The sequence below is a fragment of the Hoplias malabaricus genome, chromosome 10, assembly GCF_029633855.1.
Source record: "Hoplias malabaricus isolate fHopMal1 chromosome 10, fHopMal1.hap1, whole genome shotgun sequence".
In the NCBI taxonomy this organism is placed as follows: Eukaryota; Metazoa; Chordata; class Actinopteri; order Characiformes; family Erythrinidae; genus Hoplias; species Hoplias malabaricus.
The window spans coordinates 38,311,724-38,334,341 of NC_089809.1; the positions used below are offsets into that span (position 1 = coordinate 38,311,724).

General features: G+C 43.8%; 1 protein-coding gene across 3 annotated transcripts in view; it reads left to right on the top strand.

Moving 5' to 3' along the window:
- Positions 1 to 2,082: 2,082 nt before the first annotated feature.
- srcin1b (SRC kinase signaling inhibitor 1b) overlaps positions 2,083 to 22,618 on the top strand; it is a 106,471-nt gene continuing 85,935 nt past the window's right edge. For all 3 annotated transcript variants that reach the window (XM_066682658.1, XM_066682659.1, XM_066682660.1), the window contains exon 1: positions 2,083 to 2,274. The gene's annotated coding sequence lies outside the window, so the exon portion shown is untranslated. The remainder of the gene's footprint in view (positions 2,275 to 22,618) is intronic.

Genomic DNA, 22,618 nt, shown 5'->3' on the forward strand with positions numbered 1-22,618 from the left:
CACACTCACTGCAGCCCTGAGAATGATCCACTGCCCACATCAGACCTGCTCTGTGAGTTTCCTGAGCACAAGGGGAAAGGGGACTACATCCACCACACACAAGTTCTCCTGTTTGGCCAGTGGAGCTGAGAGAGTGGACAGTGTGTGTACCACAAGCCCATCAAGCTCACTGAGCCTGGACACACATTTCCAGACCCCACACTGTACAGATGACCCCTGTCAGCAGAACACCTTCGTTTGATTGCATTTGTGTGATGCTCTTTTCCTGAGGTCACAGTTACCTGTGTCCCTCACCCCATCATCCAGGTGAAATATCACCCGCTCTGAGGATGCACCACGTGGCTCACTCGTGACCTTGTGGCAGATTGAGTTACAGGTGCAGTGCTAATAGAGTCTGTCTCTTTCCGATCCGCCAATCACTTACTTCTCCTGGGCTGGACAACGGACCTAGCGGTCAGGCCCAGTTTGCTTGTAAGAACGACGTGTGTGATCTAGACCTGTGGTTAAGGTAATGAAGGTTAAAGCCCGGGATTATTTTTCCATGGGGACCTTGGGTAATGTCTTTTTAATGACGGATGTCAGTGATGTTTATGGTGGATTCACACTGTATCAGAAATCTTGGTGAAAGTAACAGACGGGAGCAGCTACTCGATTCGCACATCACTGTCACACCGCGTGGATCATATACTGGAGTTTTTGAGTGTCACTACTGTTCTCCAACCAAAAATATCCATCCTTCAGTGACCTTATCATCCAGTCATCAGGCGAGAAGATGGAAAAAACCTTTACTAATCAGTCACACAATTAATAGAACTGATAATATAAACGTCTGTAGGCTGATATGGACTCAATTGTTTGGTGCATGTGCACATTACTGTGTAGATCTGGAGCCCTCCAACTCACACACTGTGAAACAAGACCCCCCGGTCAGATCTCTGATACTGCTTCGCTTCTGGCGTCAACTACAGAGACTTTAGAATCGCCCCGCCCCCTCATCTGAGTCTGTCCAATCACAGTGCTGGACCTGTATTTATGTGAGAGCGCAAAGACGAGGTTAAACTCAGCAAATCAGACACAAAGAGCGCGGAGAGATAAGAGAACAGAGTTAAAATGGAGAAGAAAGAGAACCAAGGCTAAAGAGAGAGGCTAAAAACCAGAGCTTCTGCTCCTTGCTCCTCACTGCTGTGCGCTCGGGGTCGGGGTGAACATCGAGTGGCTCATTATCATTTAAAGGAACAGGTGCTGAAAGCGGGCGTTCTGAACAGGGGCTGTTTACACAGTGGGAGAACACTGCTGTGGGGCTCGTGGGGTTTGGACCAAAGCAGGTCACAGACGTTTCATTAAGAAACAGAACTGTGTTCCATTGTGGAGAAGAGGGAGGACATATTATATTTGAGTCTAGCTGTGAGGACAAGATTGGCGTTCTTAATAATGTGGATGATTAATGTAGATGTACACGAGCCGTAAATGTAGAAGCAAACAGTCGACACTTGTTCAGTAAAAGACATAACCACAGACAATTTACAGACACAATTAGGGCTGACTCTTACCAACTAATAGCTGGTTAATTGCTTGATTTATGGATAAATTAATTGCTTGATTCATGGGTAAATGTTTGTCTTGTTTACAGACTTGCCGTGCACTTAATCCATTTCCTGTACTGTACTTCATCAGGATGTGCTCGCTCGTGTCTGTAAAGCCTTTTTGCCCTGTCAGTCTCACTAATCTGCTGCAATTTTCTCATCAGCGAACCCCCCACCCTCAAACCCACCCCTTTTTTTTTTTTTTCAGAAACTGGTAAATTACTCCCTCCTCAAGCTTGGTGCGAGCACTGCATTGAAGTTACTGTAGCTTTAAGGGAAAGAGAGATGGAGTGGGAGTGTGTGTGTGTGTGTGTGAGAGAGAGAGAGAGAAAGGGGGGGTGGTGGTTGGTGGGGTCTGCATGAATATCAGATGAGGTCTGACTGTGCCATGCGGAGCTAAAGCCCTGCACCAGCATGTGTTTGACGTGCTGACACACACACACACACACACACACACACACACTGACCAGCACACGACTGGTGCTCACTGTTTTTCTTCAGAGAGAGAGCAAGGCAGAGAGAAACAGATCTGAGGGACAGATGGAGGAAGAGAGAGAGAGGGACAGGGTGAGAGAGAGGGATGCAGAGATGAAAGGAGAGAAGGCGGCTGCGTGAGGGAGAGGAGTGCGAACCGGGAGCTCGGATAAAAGGAGAGGAGAGGAGACGGAGAAGCGCCTCCAGGTTGTGGCGGGTAAGTAGTTGGTGCAGTGCTACTACACATTCTGCTACACCACGGGTCGCGATGCCTCGCTTTCCTGGGCTTAAATGTTGCATGGGAAAGTGCCAAACTGCTCTCAGATCAGCTGCAAGAGAGCAGAACTGAAGCGCTGCTTTGGCCAGTATCTGGGTGCATGTGTGTAAAAGGCTTGGCTCTGAAACGCTCTCTGTCGGCTCTGCCTCGGAGATGGAAACCCAATTATGATCAAATGCAATCTCCATTCATACGCTATTATATGCTTCAGCATGCGGAAAAAGAGAGAGCGCGAGAGAGAGAGAGAGCAATGGATAGATACTATACTTGCAGAGAGATGATGTATGGCTTCTATGAGTTTTAATGCACTCTAATGGACCCTAAATGATATCTGAATGTGTGTGGTAGATTTGTGTATCAGAGAGAGAGAGAGAGAGAGAGAGAGAGAGAGAGAGAAGGGGCTGGCAGGCAGTAATTGCTCTGCAGACGAACATCAAAGAGGTGATGGAGCGATATGTGGAGAAGAGCGAGAGGAATAGGAAAGAGGAAAGCAGACCTATTATAGATGAGAAGAGGGATTGGCGAAGAGCAGGATGGACAGGAGAGGAGGATGAAGGCAAGAAAAGTGGAAAAGAGAATAATGATGAGAAAGAGCAGGGGAACACTTTGAAATAGCTTTGGATTCAGAGCAGGGGCACGCTGGACCAGAAGGCTGCACAAGCTAATGACCTTCTCTGATCTCAGCAGTGGGCTACTGTGTCCATGAGTGCAGCACTTAACCCTGAGACTGCCCCAGGGATGTAGAAACATCCTCCCTGCCCCACTGCTGAGGTCATATGGGCAGCCGTGGTCTAAAGGTTAGAGCAGAAGGCTTGGGGCTGAAAGTTCATTGGGCTTTGGGAGTGAAGGAACAGCACTGTCCTCCTCTTCAATCCACGGCTGAGGGGCCCTTGAGCAAGGCACCGAACCCACAACTGCTCCCTGGGTGCATGCCATGGGTGTTTCACATTTCGGTAAACATTGCACAATGACAAATGATTGCACATTAGCGTTATCATTATCATATGGTGCCAATGTTGGTATAGATAAGTCTCTCAAGTGGTGCCATACTGACACAAATGATGGTATAGGGATCAAATGGTGTCACTGTTTAAGATCAAGTAGAGTCACTAGGATCTATTGGTGGCATTGGGAACAATTGGTATAGGGACCAAATGGTGCCTCTGTGATTGACTGGCGCCATTAGGACCAAACGGTATATGGCCAAGTAGTGTAACTCAAACTAGTGTATCAACTCAGTAGTGTCACTGGGAACAACTGGTGGCAAATCAATCCAAATTATGATATAGGGTTCATAGTGTCACTGGGCTCGAGTGTTGTCAATGGGACCTAATGACATAGGGACCAAGCAGTTTCAGTCGGATCAAGGGCTGCCATTTAAAAATGGTCCCTCTGTGGTAGAGGGACCAAGGTGTGTTCCTGAGATTAAGTGGTGACATTGGAACTAATGTATAGTATAGAGACAAATTAGGGTCACAAGGGTCAATTGGTTTCATTAGTCCCAAAAGGTGGTAAAGGTACTAAATAGTATAGTGTCCAAGTAGTGTAACCAGGATCAAGTAGTGCCACTGGAATCGTGTAATGGTACAAGAAGCAATTATTTTCAGTGGGATCAAGTCATGCTGCTGGGACAAAAGTTGGTATAGAGGCCGATTGTGTCCCTGGGGTCCGGTAGTACCATTAGGAACAAATGATGGTGTAGAGACCAGTTGGTTAATAGAATCAAAAGCATGCCTTGCGTCAGCCGGGCTGCATCTTTGCCAAAGAAAAAGATCTGGAATTTAATGTTCTCCTACAAACGTGCTGAGCATTATTCAAAAGGTTGCAGGGGTATTGACATGTCACAGAAGAGGCCTATGCTAGCTTTCACCCTAATAGACTTTTTCATCATGGGTTTTGGAGATTTTTTCAGACGAAAATCATGTTTCATCCGTTCCTGCATTACTTTCTAGCACAATGTCATTTAACCCTCTGGAGCCGGCGCTTAGGATTACGATGCGTGAAAATGCTCATTTTAGTCATAAACAAATGCACATGGCTGTGTTTTCACAGTGAGTGCAGTGCTGCAAAACGTCATAGTCACGCTTTTCAGCTGCCTGAGGAGGAACTGCTTCGTTTTGTAATGAGTAAGTGAAATATTTTTGACTCGTTTTTCTGCAGCACATTTAGCATTGGTTAGCTTCAAAGCTACACTAGTTCAGTACTATATTGCAGCGATGGAATTCATGAAGCTGACTGTAAATGTTTTGTAATTGCGCAGAGGCACAGAGCTCAGCTGCTTGTAGTAAAGTTTGGATGCTTTCTGCTGCTTCTTTGTTTGTTAATGATACACTTCATCCCACGGAAATCTGCGTGTCGACACCTCACTGACAATTTGCTGAGTTGTGTTTTTCGGTTTGTGTTTTGCTCTCTGTGTGGGGACCAAATGATTCCATTTTAATTGGAAGATCGGGAAAGTGTGGCTTTATGAGTACATTTAAGTAATCTAAAAAGTAGATGAACCAAACCTCTTCGATAGCGATGCACAACTGGAATCAAACCCGTGAGAGAGCAACTGAGAGCAGGAAAATCAGTGATGGTTTTCATGGCTGAACTATGCTGCAGTTTGATGAATAACCATATGAGTGAGTGTGTGTGTGTGTGTGTGATGCCTTTTGATGGACTGTTGCCCTGTCCAGGGTGTGTTCCTGCATTGCTCTGGATCCACACATAATTTAGCTCTAAACATTTAGTATTTCTCTTTTCAGACTCTCCATTATTCATCCAACACCAAACACTAAGTATATATTAATTTCTCTGTGTTACCCCAGTGTTCCTGCAACAATAGCGCCGTCACCTAAAGCTAAAAGCCTACCGCTCTACATTTATTCCTGCTGTTTTTGCATTTTCCTGCTGTTTTTGCATTTTCTTGCACCACGATTAACCCTTCATTTTCCCTTACGGGTCCTCGAATTTCATGGTTAGTCAGAATGGATGTCCCTAATACGGGTAATGCTTTGTGGCAAAAGCTGTACACAGTTCTGAGGACATTAATTCAAGTGCTTGCCTGAATCTACGCATACACTCGGACACTGCTTGTGTCACACATCTGTCATCCTGTCTTCTTGAGATGCAAGTTTCTAGAAGAAAACTGGATGTGAAGCTTCAGGAATCCTGAGGGAAAAGAGAGAGAGATAAAGTGGTTTTTGATTAGATCTCTCAGGCATGTTGATATTGCATGCACACCCACACACGACAGTTTGTATTCCTGCTTTGTGCATTTCTTTGAGACTCTGTGGGTCTTCTGTACGACTGTGAGCTGTGCACTGACCCCAGCTCTAACCCTGACCTCAGATGACTAAAGAACCAGCTTTGACCTCCTTTACTTTTGCTTTAAAAAAAAAAAAACTACAGTGTTTTGGAAAAGGAAGGATAGTATTGTTGTATTTGGAAAGCAGCCAGATATCTCCATGCTGGTCATGATTTAGAATATCCTGGGGACATCTCTCTCTCTCACACACACACACACACACACACACACACATTTCTTGCATTGAGTGGCCATTACATGGACTACAATTCATACTTTTGAGACTCAACCCAGCATAATGTTTAAGTTTACTTCATATTTTACTTTTGCATTCACTTAATAAAATGAGTTTTAGTCTAATTTTTATCAATTAATTACTGTTAGCTTTAGTGGGGAAAACTACAGCCATTTTTATCTAGTTTTAGGTCAATAGTTTAAATAAAAAAGAGCACCGTGCAAGCCCTAACCCCAACCAAACTGTGCCTCTGCATTAACCCAATTGTAGCAGTGAATACACACACACACACACACACACACATAGACAGAAAGAGAGAGAGAGTGGGGTATAATACTGAATTTGAGGATTCTGTGATGGTTTTCCTTTTACTTTTTTCCACAATTGGAAATGACGTGTACTAGCCATTAGGGCTGGACGATACGGCCAAAATTTATATCACATTATATTTATTAAGTTCGGTCTACGCGATATAATTCCAATATCAATGTGAACAGTAAAAAATAACAGAAAAAAACTGCCAAGAACTGAACGCAACACGACATCACCATCAAACAACAACCTCTTGGCTTCGTCAATATTATTATGTTTTTTAAACGAACTTGAAAATTGAGGGCAGTGAACTGATGACAGCGGTCTGTAATGACCCTCAGTCAGCGATTGATGCTGTAAATAATGTAAACTGAAATATTGAAAATGGGTTTAAAATCATATCATTGTTATTGCAACATTTTATATTGTAATATATATTGATATTTAATTATCGTCCAGCCCTTCTATCAGCTATTAATACATTTGTCTTACATTACTCACTTCATATTTCTCCTATTCTCTCTCTCTCTCTCTCTCTCTCTGTGCTGTGTCATGCGGGATCTTCTACGAGTGTGCGAGTCCTATGGGGAAGACTCTGAACCACTCATTAGAGAAAGAGAGAGAGAGAGTCAAAATCAGACCATGTGCCAGGAGAGATGGGGTGGAAAAGACAGATAGAGGAGGAAAGGAGACGGAGAGAGACAGGCTCGCTTTCCACACATCCCTCCACACCACACGGATTAGGAAGAGAGAGACATAAACAGTCCACAGTGGGCTGGATTACTGCACGCCATCATCTCCCTGCACAACAGTTCTGTGCAGGAGGACGGTGGGATGAATGACATAGTGGGGGAAAGAGGAGGGGGGGAAACATCTATAAGGATGGATTAATTATTCAGAATATTTGTTTTTGTTGCTATTCGTTTACATTATTGAGCATTTCAAAATAAGTTTTGTGTTTTGTTAAGACACATTAGCCTTTGCCAACCAGCTACCTCTTCTCTTTAAACTGCTGCTAACAAAATCAAAATTAACAGCTCAACACGCTTGGAGGAGAACACTAATGGTGTGTTTCTACCGTGGCTCCATGGTCCCTACTTGAGTTGACTCTGCTCAGCTTTTCCTCTCCTCCACCAGGGAAGCGGGTGCTTGTTTAGTCGCTGTTCTCAGAGCGAGTCGAGTAGGGACTAAACCGTAGCGTGTAAACCTTGCAGAGCGCTGATTGTCCAGAGAGAGTCGTCACTCCGAACCCAACGCTGACTGAAGACATGTCTTTTTCAGGAGCACGTACATCAGGTCGTCTTGCATTTATAAAAGGATTAGTACTGTACTCTGCTCTTAGTTGATCACACATTAAGACAAACTGTAGTCTGTGAGTGTAAAGCATGGATATTTAAAAGTTTGATGTCTTTTTTAAGTGAAGCGATCTTACAGACACTCTGTAGAGAAGCAATGTATTTGACTACTAACATTTAATAAACAAAATAAAAATAAAACAGCATAGGAGAGATTAGCAATCTCCCCATTTAAAGGAAATGTCTACAATGGTGTGAAACTGCAGTTCACTCTGCTTAATTTATGTTCAAAAGTGCTGTGTCTTTTAAGGTGGAGCGGTGTGTGTGAGTAAGAAGCGACTGTATCTTTTAATGTGGAGCGGTGTGTGTGAGTAAGAAGCGACTATCTTTTAAGGTGGAGCGGGGTGTGAGTAAGAAGCGACTATCTTTTAAGGTGGAGCGGTGTGTGTGAGTAAGAAGCCACTATCTTTTAAGGTGGAGCGGTGTGTGTGAGTAAGAAGCCACTATCTTTTAAGGTGGAGCGGTGTGTGTGAGTAAGAAGCGACTATCGTTTAAGGTGGAGCGGTGTGTGTGAGTAAGAAGCGACTATCGTTTAAGGTGGAGCGGTGTGTGTGAGTAAGAAGCGACTATCTTTTAAGGTGGAGCGGTGTGTGTGAGTAAGAAGCCACTGTATCTTTTAAGGTGGAGCGGTGTGTGTGAGTAAGAAGCCACTATCTTTTAAGGTGGAGCGGTGTGTGTGAGTAAGAAGCCACTGTATCTTTTAAGGTGGAGCGGTGTGTGTGAGTAAGAAGCCACTGTATCTTTTAAGGTGGAGCGGTGTGTGTGAGTAAGAAGCCACTGTATCTTTTAAGGTGGAGCGGTGTGTGTGAGTAAGAAGCCACTGTATCTTTTAAGGTGGAGCGGTGTGTGTGAGTAAGAAGCGACTATCTTTTAAGGTGGAGCGGTGTGTGTGAGTAAGAAGCGACTATCTTTTAAGGTGGAGCGGTGTGTGTGAGTAAGAAGCCACTGTATCTTTTAAGGTGGAGCGGTGTGTGTGAGTAAGAAGCCACTGTATCTTTTAAGGTGGAGCAGTGTGTGTGAGTAAGAAGCCACTGTATCTTTTAAGGTGGAGCGGTGTGTGTGAGTAAGAAGCCACTGTATCGTTTAAGGTGGAGCTGGGTGTGTGAGTAAGAAGCGACTATCGTTTAAGGTGGAGCTGGGTGTGTGAGTAAGAAGCGACTATCTTTTAAGGTGGAGCTGGGTGTGTGAGTAAGAAGCGACTATCTTTTAAGGTGGAGCGGTGTGTGTGAGTAAGAAGCCACTATCTTTTAAGGTGGAGCAGTGTGTGTGAGTAAGAAGCCACTGTATCTTTTAAGGTGGAGCGGTGTGTGTGAGTAAGAAGCCACTGTATCGTTTAAGGTGGAGCTGGGTGTGTGAGTAAGAAGCGACTATCTTTTAAGGTGGAGCGGTGTGTGTGAGTAAGAAGCGACTGTATCTTGTTGGTGTCTGAAGTGTAAATTGTAAGTGTTTATTCACTGTTTGAATTCCCACAGAAACTCATGTGTAACTCTAGCTGTTTAGTTTTGTAGCACTTTCGCTCTGCGTTTACTTTCATGCAGTAAGCGCTCTCCTGAATTTAGACTACAGCAACAATAAATCAATGTTACCCACCTATGGAGCAGGAATAGAGCAAAGTCCTCTTTTCATGAGTTTTTTTTTTTTAACATTTGGAAGTCTCTAGCTCTATCTTAATTCAGGGGCTACATCCTTCGAAGGATGCTGTCTACGGAGGTTTGTCTTTCGAAGGCTAAACCGAAATGGGAAAGTCTACAGCGGATTTCCTGTTTGACTGCTGTTACTGTCACAAAAACCCAGCTCCTGTTCGCTCCTGAGGCTCCTGCGCCTTTAAGGCGGAGCCAGAAACTTTCATTTAATTGTTTTTTCTCAGTTTATTACAGCTGGAGATTAAAGTGTTTTGGTATAGTGGATTTCACAGAAAACATCTTAAATAGAAAAATCATAGTTTGAAACAGATTGCGTTTGCTGTTATAGCAACTTTGTGGCTTGTGGCAGATATTGGAGTAGTTTACTGAACTTTATTAATTAAAAAAACAAAAATTCTCTCTCTGCTCCTTGTCTGTCTCTTTTCTCCAGCGTGCTCCTCGCAGTTGTAACACACAGTACACATAACGGTAATCTTTAAAATAAACAGCAATCATTATGTAAAATGCAAAAGCTATGTTATTATCCACGGCAGCTTTCTGAAGTGAACAGATCTCAATAGCACTCTCCTATAAACAATATTTTACAGAAATAATTACTATGTTTTCTGCCTCAGTCGCTGTGTATTTACCTCAGACCAGTGTCGTTTAACACCACGGGAGATAAATGAGAGATAAAAGGGTTCATTCACCGACAAACACTACATTTCCCCACAGTTTAATACACTGCTCCTTGCTCCTTAAACAAAGGAAACATTTAAATATTTTTTCTTCCTAATATTTGTATCAACAATGATTTAAAGTTGAGTCCAGTGCGTTTAAACCCGGTTCACTCCTCTGCTGAAGTCGAAATATTCAGAAATCCCCGCAGCACACAATGAACCATGGGATATCTCGGCTGGTGAAGGACAGTCCTGTTGCATTTTTTGTTTCTTGGGAAAAGGACGCATTTGTCGGCCACATGAGGGAGCCTCCAAAATAGGACGGTCTAGTCGTGCCACTGTGACGTAATCGGTCTAAAAATGTGTCTTTCGAAGAATGCAGCCCCTGAATTGAGACGCAGCCTCTCTCTTTTGAGCAGAAAGAGAAAGCCTAGCATACTAGATGGAGACACTTTGTTTTTTTACTATTTATAGACACTGGGGCTTCGTAAACACATTAGAGTGGTTTCCAGCACAAACTGACTGCAGTGGGAATTTCCTCTAGATACTGATGTCGATTACAGTTGTGAATGTCACATTTAACTACCTCTATTCTCTCTCTCTGTGCCATGTGTCAAAATAAAAGTCCTTAAAACACCGAATGCAGTAACAAATGATGGAAACTTTTAAAATTAAGACTAAGATGATTATGAACGTTGTCCATCTTGTTATTCACACTGATATATTTTATCTGACAGCACTCAGGATTAAGGTGTGCTTTGGACACTAGTTTGACACAAACTAGCTGAGGATATTTTCGGAGTAAACTGTGAAACTCAGTGAAAGTCGCTCTGGATTAGAGCATCTCCTAAATGCCTTAAATGTAAATGTTAATGTAAATTTAGCTGGACACCAGGGTCACACCGGACACTTTTCCAGGAAATGCCTCAGGATCTTTTGAGCTCAGAGAGTCAGGACCTTGGTTTTAGGTCTTGTCTGAATTTGTACTGTACCAAAGAGACAAGGATATATTCCTCTCTTTGACAATAGTTTAGTTTGATGAAGTTCAGTTGATGGAGCACTGAATGTCCTAAACACAACTGAGTTTGTTTCGTTGTTGTGCAGTAAAAAAGCTAAATTAACCACGAATAAACTTCACTAAACAAGGTTTTGGAGAGATGTACATCATGATTTCATTTCTGTGTCAGCTGTGTTTTCAGAGTGAGCAGAAATCCACAACTCCTCTGTCTCCATAAAGGCGACGTTCATGATTGTAATCACAACATTTTGTATATTCAATTAAGATGGTGTTTCCTCCCCATTTGTTCCTCTCTAGTCGGTTTGTGCTCGAAATGAGTCTAATGTGTTTACGAAGCATTCAAATAAACATTAAATCCACACACACACTGACAAGAAGTGACAGCCAAACACTCACAGCATACTCTCGACCAGGAACAACCGTCCACCTGGAGAACGCACTGGGCACTAGGGGGTTTCACCCAGGACAGAGAACCAATTCATATCTGGAAGAACACACATTCACTCCCACACATACAGACCATAATTCACACACACAGTCACTCACTCACACCAGGACAGTTAAAGTTAAGAGAAGCCAATTAACCTACCCTGTGTTTGGACTGTGGGAGGAAACCCACTCAGACAAGGGGAGAACATGGAAATTCAGATGGGACTTGAACCCAAGAGCCCAGTGCTGGGAGGCAAACATACTCACCTCCAAGCCACTGTGTCGCCCAATATATGAGTACGGATTTGACCTTGAGCCTTCATCTGACTTCATATTACAACGTAAATGTGTCTTATTGCTTCTTAGGGCTTGTTAAAAACAGTGTGTTATTGTCTAACCATTTTCACAAGTCCTAAATGTGTAAGTTCAGCAAGTTTGGGAGTTGGCGACCTCTCTGGTGAGAACATGTGATTGCATGAAATGTGAACACTTTGTAGCTTGGGTCGTGCTGTGTTCTGATTCCTGGAGCAGGCTTAAGGCCTTTTCACACTGAGTCTGAAACTGTGTCAGATTCTGAATTAGAACCTGTTCTATTTTCTGAGTTTTGTGAATGCGTTTAAATCATACCGACCAATCAGAGCGCAGCTGTCATGATTACAGCCCAAAAGAATGAATAGGAAGACGGCGACTGAACGGCTCGTATTGTTCATGGTGGAATCGAAAGCTTAAAGAACAACAACTCACTAACTGTAAAGAAAAAATAATCCCAAAAGAAGATCCGCAAACTCCCCCAGTGAGCTTCAGAAACACTGCTGAATTCCTGTGTTGTTCTGGAGACTGGGGCGGGTTCAGTGTGGCATTCAGTTACAGTGCTTACAGAAAAATGATAAATTAATTATAATTCCTATTTAGGTAATCAACTTCAATCATTTTCCCATGATTTCAGATCTGGTGCAAAGGTTCCATTATGTTGAAAATTGCAAAATTGTTTTTTAACTGTGGAAAAAACTGCTGATGCTGAAGGAGTATTCAAAGAGAAATAGATCAGAACTCAAAAGGAATGTCTTCAGCCTTCCCAGACAGCGAGCATATATCGGTCCACTGGCTTAAAAAGGTCCCCACTGACTGTAGGCCACTGCTAGTCCTCCATCAGAGAGCTCAGATTAGTGTCCTGTGTACGAGATATAACTAATCTCCTCAAACTGAGTCATTTATTCTGGGAAATTTACTACTACTACTACAAATGTTACCAGCTGTGCGAGATGCAATAATGGGCATTGTGCTGTATACATATTCATTACTAATCTAATTTACAAAGGAAAAACGCCAATGGACCTCCAGCTTTGCTCAGTGACCAATCGTGGTCTTGCTCTCAGGGTTATGAAATTCCATTTGTGTAAATTGTATTGAATGTAATCTTTCAAACCTTAAATTAAACAATTATATAACTCTTTAAGGGCGGCACGGTGGCGCAGCAGGTAGTGTCGCAGTCACACAGCTCCAGGAACCTGAAGGTTGTAGGTTCGATTCCCGCTCCGGGTGACTGTCTGTGAGGAGTTAGTGTGTTCTCCCCGTGTCCGCGTGGGTTTCCTCCGGGTGCTCCGGTTTCCTCCCACAGTCCAAAAACACATGTTGCAGGTGGATTGGCGACTCGAAAGTGTCCATAGGTGTGAGTGTGTGTGTCTGTGTTGCCCTGTGAAGGACTGGCGTCCCCTCCAGGGTGTATTCCTGCCTTGCGCCCGATGATTCCAGGTAGGCTCTGGACCCCCCGCGACCCTAAATTGGATAAGCGGCTACAGATAATGGATGGATGGATAACTTTTTTTTTTTTTTTTTTTTAAAAACTGTAGTTTTTATCTCAGTTCTCATCCGCAGCAGGGGGTTTTAACTAGCACTAGCGCTAGCCCTCTACCACTGACGCTGCATTGTTTGTGTTGCTATGGTAACACCACTATCAATCACTCTCAGCTCAGAGCAGAAGCAGTGAGTTATCACTGGAGCTGTTCAACAATATTAGACTGCTTTTCTGTATAAAAATATATTGAATTGAACATTTTTAGATACAGGGTGGACACTGGGTTTAAACAATGAGGATTAATGTGGTTTAAAATTAAAACTGCAGCCCGTGTGCGTTTTGCGATCGTGTTTTAGATAAGAATGATTCATCACTTAGCCTCAGGAGTACAGTGTGAGTGTGTACCGTCAGAATACAGTACAATACAACAGCCTGGAGCTCACACACACACACACGCTTGTACGCAGACATCAGAATACAGGGACTTGGCATTCTGCTCACTAGAGTCAGGCTTTATGCTGAAACATAACAAAGCACGTCCTGAACCATCTCTCTCTGTCTTTCTCTCTCTCTTTCTTGCTCTTTCTCTTGCTCTCTTTTTCTCCCTCTCTTTCTGTCGCTCTCTCTTATCTGCCTCTTTCTATCTTCCTCTCCTTTCTTCCCCCCTCCTTTTATCTTCCTCAAGCACTGATTCTGTATTTCTACCTCCCCTTCACTTTGCCCCTCTTGTAACTCTTCCTCTATCATTCTCTCTCTCTCTCTCTCACACACACACAGTGAGTTAACTGATCAGAGGCAATGGAGCATTGTTAATCTCATTTATCACACAGTATGCTTAAAAATACCATCATCCTCTCTTTTATCTATCTATCTATCCTCTTAGCTCCACTGATCCTGTAGACTAGGGCTAATTAGTTTAAATTCATTAAGAACATTTCTCAAGCCACAGTCCGGAGCGTAATGTATAACCTGCATATGATCAGTGCTGTATCCTGTACATTGAAGTAGCCTCATAGTTATAGCATCATTTTATATCGTTAACAACTGAATGTCAAATCAAATTACACTTTCAGTTACATTTCAACATATTTCCAAAAGATTTATAAATAGTTAGAAATAACAAATACTCAAATAAAAAGGCTTTTTCTCATTTCAATTAAAATTTACAAATAAAACAATGATTTTGAAAAATAAACATTTTTTACATAAAGTCCCTAATAACTTTACTGCTTTCCATAACCAGCGATCTGATTGGCTCTTATTGCTGAAGGGCGGGACTTTATCCATAAACAGAATCCATGTTGAGCGTTAGGAGAATGTTTCAAACGGTAATCGTTAAAGTTAAATTATTAAAGTTTCTGGTTTGACCTCACACAGCTCTGTCGTCCGGAAAGTGTCCCAAAAGAGCTTTTATTATTTTTAAACACTATGTTTAAATTACGGATAGGACAGTGTCTGACTCCGGACCTGGACCGCGGGCCACCTATTCATGACCCCTGCTGTAGGAGCACCTCACAGACGTGTGTGTTGTGTGGGTAAAGGTGGATAGTGTCACTATTTTCGTCTGTCCTTCCATAGCATCTTTCCATCTATCAGTTCATTCACCTACAGCAGGGGTCTCCAAACTTTTCTCAAAGGGGACTGAACTGGATCATATCAAAATTCTTAAGGGCCAGCCTCTCTTTCCAAGTATATCATGCATAAGTTATTTATATCATTCATTCATTCATTTTCTGTAACCCTTATCCAGTTCAGGGCGGCGGTGGGTCCAGTGCCTACCTAGAATCATTGGGCGCAAGGGGGAAAACACCCTGGAAGGGGCAACACACACCCGGAGGAAACTCACGCAGACACAGGGAGAACACACCACACTCCTCACAGACAGTCACCCGGAGGAATCCCACACAGACACAGGGAGAACACACCACACTCTTCACAGACAGTCACCCGGAGTGTGACTCGAACCCACAACCTCCAGGATCATGGAGCTGTGTGACTGAGACACTGCCTGCTGCTCCACCGAGCCGCACTTATTTATAACAGTGTATTCAACATATGAAAAACACATTTAGAAAATATTTTTTTAATTTATTATCTACTGAATTTCATTTTTCAAATTTATTTTCCTCTTTTGAAATCACCAGTTCTCACTGTCAACTTTGTATTTTTTGCTGCAGCCATCACCAAATGTCATTCTGTGAATTACTTTGCTGGTACAGAGAAATAAATGGCGTTTAAGTTTAGCTGAGTTCATTAACACAGTGGTGTAGTATCCTCTACATTAGCGCACTGCTGCCACCGCCAGGTCAAAGAAAAAACTGCCAAGTGCCAGCAGGCCACTAATGATGTATTCTTTAAAGTGAAGACGCGGGCCAATTAAAATCTTACAGCAGGCCACATTTGGCCAGGGGCCGGACTTGGACACCCTCGACCTACACCCCTGAAATCTTTCCAGAAAATGAAGTATTTCTCCCAGAAAGCTACTGAAATTACACATTTTGTTTTACACATGTTTATTTCCTTTGTGTGTATTGGAACAACTCAAAAAACAGAAAAAAAATTCATAGTGATATAATTTCATGCAAAACTCAAAAGCTGTCTGAGGACCAAAATTGTGGAAAAATATCAACAATCTCAAGTCCATCTCCAGATCGTGATGTTCCTTTGTCTGCTGTCATTCATTCATTCATTATCTGTAACCGCTTATCCAATTCAGGGGCGCAAGGCGGGAACACACCCTGGAGGGGGCGCCAGTCCTTCACAGGGCAACACACACAGTTACACATTCACAGGACTGTGGGAGGAAACCGGAGCACCTGGAGGAAACCCACGCAAACACAGGGAGAACACACCAACTCCTCACAGACAGTCACCCAGAGCGGGAATCGAACCCACAACCTCCAGGTCCCTGGAGTTGTGTGACTGCGACACCTACCTGCTGTGCCACCGTGCCGCCTCCTTTGTCTAAGGTGCACAATAAAAACAAGAAGTTTACAACCTATGGCACTGTAGCTAATCTCCCTGGACATGGACGGAAGAGAAAAATTGATGAAAGGAAAGTCCGGATGGTGGATAAACAGCCCCAATCAAGTTCCAAAGAAATTCAAGCTCTCCTGCAGGCTCAGTGTGCATCAGAGTCAGCGTGAACTATCCGTCAATATTTGAATGACATTAAATACCATGGCAGGAGATCCAGGAGAACCCCACTGCTGACACAGAGACATAAAAAAGCTAGACTGCAGTTTGCCAAAATGTACATAAGCCGAAATGCTTTTGGGGAAACATCTTGTGGACAGATGAGACCAAGATATAGCTTTATTAAAGCACATCATTCTCTTTACCGAAAACAAAAATAAAAGAACACAGTACCTACAGTCAAATATGGTGGAGGTTCACATATTTTTTGAGGTTGTTGTGCTGCCTCTGTCTCTTGGCTGTGTGCATCATGAAATCTGAAGATTACCAAAGGGTTTTGGGTCGCGATGTGGGGCCCAGTGTCAGAAAGCTGGGTTTGCGTCCTATAGGTCATGGGTCTTCCAGCAAGACAATGACCTCAAAGATACTTCAGAAAGCACCCAGAAATGGAGGGAAACAAAGCACTGGAGAGTTGTGAAGTGACCAGCAATGAGTCCAGAGCTAAATCCCACTGAACACCTGTGGAGAGATCTTTAAAATGGTAGGGAGAAGGCACACTTCAAATAAGAGAGACCTGGAGCAGTCTGAAAAAGAAAAGTGGTCCAAAGCTCCAGTTGAGAGGCGTAAGAAGCTTGTTGATGGTAAAAGGAAGCGATTGATTGCAGTTATATTTTCCAAAGGGTGTGCCTCCAAATAAAAGTTGAGGTTGCCAATCATTTTTTTTTTTTGAGTTTTGCATGAAATTTTATCAATTTTGTTGTATTTTTTTCTTGGTTTTTGTGTTGTTCCAATACACACAAAGGAAATAAACATGTGGATAACAAAACGTCTGGGAAAAATTCAGGGATGCCCACACTTTTGGCCATGACTGTAACACCATTCAGTCCATCCACAGCATCCACCAACCAATCCACTCCATCTGTTAGTACCCCTAGTACGTCCATAGACCTGGCTGTCTGTCTCTCCACCTGTCTGTGTACACCCCCTCTTATTAAAGCCATGATTCAGCTGTGTGAGGGGAGCAGCACACAGCCGCGTTCCTCCACTTTGTTCCCTCTGAACACTCGCTTTCGTCGAGACTATTATCCAACACGACACGTTCCACTCCCACGAGGCCCCGCGTTCCCGACTGCGCCGACGACAGCCCAGAGGAGAACTGAGACACTCACGCTCTCTTTCTGTCTCTCTTTCTCGCCGTCTCACTCTCCCTGTCTCCTTCTCTCACGCTCTTTCTTTCTCTCTCTCTCTCCCTCCCTGTGTCTCTCTCTAACCCCATCTCTGTTCTATCCGTTCTTCTCTCGCTGTGCTGCACGGATTATGGATTTTCATATCAGTGCTCAGTTCCTTTTCCGCTTTTTGAAGGCGCCTGCAGCTGCTGATGAGCTCTGTACTGTACCCATGTCACCACTGCCCCCCTCCCACCCTCCCTCTCTCTCTCTCTCTCTCTCTCTCCCTCTTTCAATTCACTTCAGCCCAATTCAGAACACTCAGCTGCAGGATTGCTGAGGCACCATCAGAATGACAAATAATCTCTCACTTTCTGTCTTTCCTTCATTCTACTGCGCTCTTTGTAAGCCTCAGTCTCTCTCTCTCTCCCTCTCTTTCCCTGTGTGTCTCTCTCTCCCTCTCTATCTATCTCTTTTTATCTTATTCCCTCTCCCTGTCTCTATATTCCCTCTCTCCCTTCCTCTTTCAATTTTACTTTCCCTCTATCTTTATCCTATTTCCCTGTGTCTCTCTTTTTCCCTATCTCTCTCTCACTCCCTCTCTCTTTCTCTGCTCTAGACATAGCAAAAGCTCTTGCCTCTGGATCGTCAATGTATTTTTAAACATGTCTCAACACACACAAATGCATACACACACACACACACACTTCCTCATCCCCACACAGCCTTCTTTTGATGTCAGCCAGATGCAAGGATCCAAATCCAGAGAGAGAAGGAGAGAGAGGATGAGACAGAGAGAGGGAGAGAGAGGATGAGAGAGAGAGAGAGAGAGGGAAAGGGAGAGAGATAGAGTGAGGGGGGAGACAGAGGGAGAGATACAGAGAGCTAAGTAGAGAGAGTGAGTGAGTGGGGAGAGAGAAAGAGAGGTAGGTAGAGAGAAGGGGTTAGATAGGGAGAGAGATGTAGGTAGAGAAAGGGAGATAGGTAGGTAGAGAGAGGGAGGGAGAGGTAGGTAGAGGGAGAGAGAGGGAGAGGTAGGTAGATGGAGAGGGAGAGAGATGGAGAAAGGGTGAGGGAGGTAGGGAGAGGGAGAGAGGTAGGTACTTAGAGGGGGAGACGGAAAGATAGAGAGCTTAGTAGAGACTGAGTGAGAGGGGGAGAGATGGAGAGAGGTAGATACAGAGAGGGTGAGGGAGGGATGTAGAGAGGGAGAGAGATGGGGAGAGATGGTAGGTAGAGAGAGAAAGGGGTAGGCAGAGAAAGTGAGAATTGGGTAAAGATAGAGTGAGAGAGAGGTAAGTAGATAGAGAGAGAGGGGGAGACGGAGAGATGTAGAGAGTGATAAAGAGTGAGAGGTAGAGGGGGAGACATAGGGAGAGATAGAGAGGTAGGTAAAGAAAGAAAGAATGAGAGGTAGAGGGTGTTGTTGATATATATATATATATATATATAAATATATATATATATATATATATATATATATATATGCATGTATGTGTGTGTGTGTGTGTCTGGAGGATAATTACGCATGTACCCGAAAGAAACAGCAAAGTAAACAAAAGGAAATGCTGTTTTATGCACTGAACCCCGCCCACCCCCCAGGGGGCACTGTAACCAGATCACCAATGTTATTAACATCATTGCCAGTGGTTTTAATCTTCTGGCTGATGTTTCAGTCAGTGGTTCCAGCTCATTTTCCCTGTTGTGAGGAGCTGCAGCCTTCTGTTTTGTTGTTGTTTATGTTAATTTGTTGGTTGCTGGGCTGCTGCATGGGCGGCAGGTGTTAGTGTTCTCCTCTGAGTGTGCTGAGCTCTAGTGGCTTTGTGTTAACAGTCGTTTGAAAAGGAATCGCTGGTTCATTCCCCACATCTTGGAGGAAGCATGTGTTCATCAGTGTGTGTGTGTGTGTGTTTGCCTCTTCATGGAGACCAAGTCGGTTCTTCTCTGGGTTTAAAATTTTCAGCTTTCTTCAGAGACCAGAGTTAATCGTGTGGATTTGGAGCTGAAGGTTAACTGCAGCAGAGCTGAGCATGTGGACGCTTAGTGTTCTCCTCGGAGTGTGTTAAGCTGTTCAGTGGCAGTTTTAAAAGAGCGGCAGTTCGTTTCATACGTCCCAGAGGAAGCATGTGCTCATCAGTCTCAGAATAGAGGGATGTTTTCCACACACACACACATCCCACAAATAGAGGGAGGTTTGCTTGCTTGCTTGTGTGTGTGTGTGTGTGTGTGTAATTGAGCTGTGTCCTTGGGGCGATTACATTAGTGTCAGCTCCTGTCCAATCGGTTCCCTCTGTGGGACGATTGTCATCAAGGTCAAAGGCTAAAGAGATGTTTTCCTCCTCCTCAGAGAGAGAGAGAGAGAGAGTGAGGATGATGAACAGTGTATAGCCTTGGGGTGCAGCGCTTGTCCTGTGATGTCTGTTCTGTTTTTAATTCGTGGAGAACCTCCGCTCCGGGATCTTCTCCTCTGTGCTCTGTTACTGAGGGAATGTAAAGAGCTGACGGTGGCGAGTGTGAACCATACACTGTTCCCTAACGGAGAGCTCTTCAGCCCTGTTCCTCGCTTGGATGCAATATGAGAACAACACGCAGTCCTCGAGTCCCACTGCTCCACCCCCTGATGGTCATTACGACCCAGTTTTCCTCGTGCTTGGTCCTGTCTGTGTTATCATCAGTGTCCGTTTCCCCCAGACGTCATTCCCTTCCTTATTTTATCAGCAGACACACCCCACTTAGCAAAATGGCTCTGGCCCAGGTCCCGCCCACGTCCCTCATTTTCACTCCAGCGCACCGCTCCTGCTCGCCACAAGAGGGCCATGTACAGCGCTTTTCCACTGCATTGTACCTACACTACCCATCTCTGCTGGACTCTACTCTGTTTTAATCCAGTTATGGTAGTGAACACACACGCAAACACAGACACAATTTGTGACTTGTGGGGACTTTACCTAGACTTTAATTTTGTGGATGTTACCATTACCTTTCCATTATTACTACTACCTTAACTTTAACCGTACCTCTAACTTTAACTTAAAACATGTTTCCACCTTAAAATGCAATGTTTATAGAAACACAAGTCCCCACAATGTTTGTGTTAAAAGGATTTGTTATATAGTACACACACACACACACACACACAGTTGAGCATTAGGTGTCTTGCTCAAGGACACCCCAGCTGTGGATGTTGAGGGAGGAGACAGTGCTGTTCCTTCACCAAGGCCTAGGGTGCTCTCAGCCTCTCGCTCAGTTCACATTCGTCAGTGTGATTTCATTTTAATAATGATTCATTTAAGTGAAAAACAGAGCATTAAATAAAGACTTAATATTAAATTAAAACATGAACTGATTCCAAAAGTCAGTGATTATCCACAGGCCCAGTTTATGAATATGTCTTTGGTTTTAAACTGGTTTTGTTGTGTGAGGGGTGAGAGGGTCCAGAAAAGGAGGACACGAGAGCCGACAGAATGAGTTTAACGTTTACGTGATCCACATTCAGACAGAGCTGCTGAGAGACCTGCTCTTCTCCTTTTTATTTCTTTCAAAACCAGCTTAGAACCAGTTTCCAAGAGTTTTATTTTTATTATAAACAAGAGACAGGAAGCTGGATTAAGAAATGTAAAATTCGTTTGTTTCCCAGTGTTTTTTAGAAAGTGAAAACTCCTTTACTGCTCCGTCCCCGTGCCCTAAACTCCTCCAGTTAAAATGAAAACGCTCACGAGGAGCTCCCAGAAGAGTTGATAAAATTAAATGAAATGAAACAACTTTCAATTATTTGTCTTCCACGTTTAACCCGTCTCTGGCAGTGAACACACACACACACACACACACACACTAGTGCACTAGGCGCTGTGAACAGGGGCGGACTGGGACAAAAATATCAGCCTTGCCATTATGGACCAGACCGGACCACCACATTCAATAACACACACACCTTTTCTCTCTTATCAGTCTCTTGAGTGTGTACCAACTGTGCAACTCTTTAAAACCACACACCGTAAGCCATGTGTTAGAGGTGGGAGTTTTGATACCGATACCGCTAGTCTTCACCACGTGCAGGTGCCGAAGCAAAAGACAGGAGGGGGGTTGCGCGCCCTCCTGCTCTGCGCTGACTCACCCATATGGCATTATTGTTGTGCCACAATTCTGCACGCGTACGCACGGATATTTCAAGCGAGCAAGAAGGTCTCTGACCCGCGCGCTCGCTCCACACTTACAGCCATTACAAAGTGCCTCAGATTCAGCCAATCAGAAACTTCAAATGACAAAGGTAATTTCTGATTGGATGGCTTGACCGCCAAGTGGGAAGGACATACAGGTTAGAGACCAGTAAATAGGCGAATACTGGCGAGTGGGAGGTTAGGGGGAAATCTGACAGTGCCCTCTGTACGACAACAGACCAGTACACCACAGCCAGTCATTTTATTTCATATTCATTGAATTGGCCACGTTAGAGTCAGCAGCGTAGCTGATATGCTAAAAACAATGTACATGGTGTAAATTAGTGCTGGCAACGACAATAAATGGTACTGCAACTACTGTAGAAACTACTTTATTAGTAATAGAAAGTACTGTAAATGCTATATAGATAGGTAGTTATCAACATACAGGGCTAGCTGATTGTGTAATGCTTAAATCTAAATGGCCAAGTCATCCAACCAGAATGTACCTTTGTCATTTGACGTTTCTGATTGGCTGAAACTGAGGCACATTGTAATGGCTGTAAGTGTGGAGCGAGCTTGTGGGTCAGAGACATCGCGTGTAGGACAGGAGAGCAAGAAGTGTAGGTTGTAGTGTGTGTTGAAGAAACCTGCTCGCTCTAAATATCTGCACACGGGTGCAGAATGGTGGCACGAATTTAACAACATACACCCACAGACTTTAGCGGGAGTGAAAAAAAGCTTGAGTATCGATCTTTTTCCAAGAGTATTGATCAATACCAATACCAGCGTTGGTATCGATATTATCAATATTTGGATCGATCCACCCACCTCTACCATGCAGTGAGTTACCGGGTGTCAGTGAGAGTGGACACATTAAATACTATTAGCCCTATAACAATGTATCATCCATCACTCCGTCACAGTAATGAATCTTAATCACCCCCTGGGGTCTGAGGGCTTTCAGCCACGTCTGAGGTGATCCGACACACCTCGACATTTTAACATATTTCACCAACCTAAAAAGGTTTGTTCCCAAAAAGCTACACCTGCTAATGTTCAGCACAAACCCAGCAACAATAACGTGAGGG